Here is a 2,736-nt window from a genome sequence, read left to right as displayed (position 1 = left end):
CACTGTGATACCTAAAAATATTGACTCTATTAAACAAAAGATACATTGTGATACCTAATCATATATAATATGCATAGTGATACCACTGTGTTACATCTTCGATCGACCACACAAACGACATCAATGTGATACCCAAGCACATATATGATGCATTGTGATACCATTGTAGTATCACCGGATGACGGTGGCAGGCGGACGGTGGCCGGAGGACGGTGGCCGGAGAGAGAAGAGAGGAGGGAGGAAAGTTTTAAAATACCAAAAATATCCTTGCATTAATATTTTAATTCAAAATTGCCAAATTTATAAATTTTCTAATTTATCTATTGATTTGTGGTTAATATTGGTTCTCACAGTTAACACAAACTAATTAGTTCTCATTTGATTAGGCCTCTCTATATATATATATATATATATATATATATATATATATATATATATAAAACAAGAAAATATTATGTTAGCTATATATTACATGTGATCAATGACATAACATGGAAACATCATGTCATGGTAGTTCAAATCAAAATGGTATTTGCTATAATAGTAAAATTTTCAAAATACAATGCACTAATAACAAAAAATAATTTGAAAGTATATTTCTTATAATATGAAAAATTGAAAGTACAATATTATAATAAAGAAATTTGTGAAAGTGAGTTGCTATTTCATGTATTTAGCCAAGTGTAATATCAGGTCAACAATATGTTACACGTGATCAATGACATGACATGGAAACATCATGTCATGGTAATTCAAATCAAAAGGTTACCATTTGCTATAATATTAAACTTTTCAAAATAGAATGCATTAATAAAAAAATAATTTGAAAGTATGCTTGTTGTAATACGAAAATAATAATAAATACAATGCTATAATAAGAATTGGTGAAAGTGGGTTCTATTTCGTGTATTTAGCCAAATGTAATATATATATTTCATTTATACAACTAACACAACCTTATCCTAATCATTAATTAGTTTATCTACGAAGAACATTTGATGATGTGTAAAAAATAGTTACAGATTATCAATTAAAAATTAAAAAAATAAAATAAAATAGACGGGTTAAATAAGGTTGTATTGGTTGTATAAATAGTTCGTGTCATACTTGAAATGTGCTATATATATACACAATATATGTATTATTAATTATGATATATATATATATATATATATATACAATATATATAAAGTAAATTACATGTCTAGTTCCTATGGTCAAAATACCTTCTTAATTAACCTATTAAAAGAAAATCTAACAAAACATAGACCCAATACGTTAAAAGTAGCAAACTACAAGACTGTAATGCATAGATATTTAAAATTAGGGACTTAATGTGTTAAAACATATAAGTCATGTAATTTAGTCTACTATAGTTGGCTTCCTAATATTCCAATTTTCATATATGAAATACATTTTTAGTTTTATATATTAAATAAATAGATCTTTGCATTTTTAAAAAATCATACACGTGAAGCAACCCAAAAACCTTTCTTTCAAAAATATTATAACAAATATGAGTTTGGTTTTATATCATATTCAACACAAGAAAAGACTTATATATAACATATTATAGATTCATAAAAAGTTTGAATAATGTCTCAAGTAACTGTTACGAAACGAAAGGATGATCATTTAATTGTTATTTGTTACGTAGATTTTGCATCAAATAAAATCTAAAATATATAATAGATTTGAAACTATAATCATCGTAAATATTATAAAATTATTTTATTTATGAAAAACTAATAGAGGATTAAAGAGTCAAAATTAATGTTTAATCAACTTTTTAATAAAGTTGATATGATGGAATGGAAGCCATTTTGTAGAGTATTATGTCAAAGTCTTGATAGATCAGATAATCACACACTTTTACTTCAATTAGAATCACACTTTATAAAATTATTAGAAGTAAATAACTTTTCAAAACAATACAATTTTTGAAAACCCTTACAAAAACCAATCACCTGAAAACATGCACAACATATATATATATATATATATATAGAGGTGGAGATTCAAACAAGAATACCTTCATTTTACGAGAACGCGAGAACACCCTTATCACATGTGATAATACGCGTAAGAGGACTCTATGATGTGCGAACGACGTGTTCTACGACTTAGGCATCGCCAAAGGTTGTCTGGTGTGATAACCAGATCCTGGTTATTACCCAAGGTATTTAATACGTGATTATCTGATTTAATAATTACGTGATAGCATAATAATTGATACATGCCGGTATGAGAATTTGTGAATTAATAGGATATATATATATATATATATTTGTGTGAGTATGTATATATATATATATGTGCATATATTATGTGTTTATATGTATGCATGTATGTGTGAGTGCATGTGTGCATAGGTGTTATGTGGTATATGGGTATGTGTGGGTGCATGTGTTTAAGGATGAGGTGGAAAGGGGGAAGCCGGTTTAGCCGACTTCCTATTTTTGGCAAGTATAAAAGGGGCTTCATTTCTTCAGTTACTCTCCCCTGCTATTTTGAGAAAAATTGAGAGGTTTAAAGAAGTGTTGTCTGGTTTACTAAAAGGAGGTGATTTCAAGTGTCAAGTTTCAAAAGGGTTGATTTCTAACGTTTTGGATTCAAAAGCTTTATAAGGTGAGTGGTTTCTAAACCTTTTTGTATAAAAATTCTACTGGTTTTATTTGCATGCTTCGTATTGTTATTCTTTGGAAAGAAACCTTGATTATTTTGTCTAAGTGTTTA

The sequence above is a fragment of the Cynara cardunculus genome (genome assembly GCF_001531365.2).
Source record: "Cynara cardunculus var. scolymus isolate 2C chromosome LG 15, CcrdV1, whole genome shotgun sequence".
In the NCBI taxonomy this organism is placed as follows: Eukaryota; Viridiplantae; Streptophyta; class Magnoliopsida; order Asterales; family Asteraceae; genus Cynara; species Cynara cardunculus.
This window is presented reverse-complemented; position numbering follows the sequence as displayed.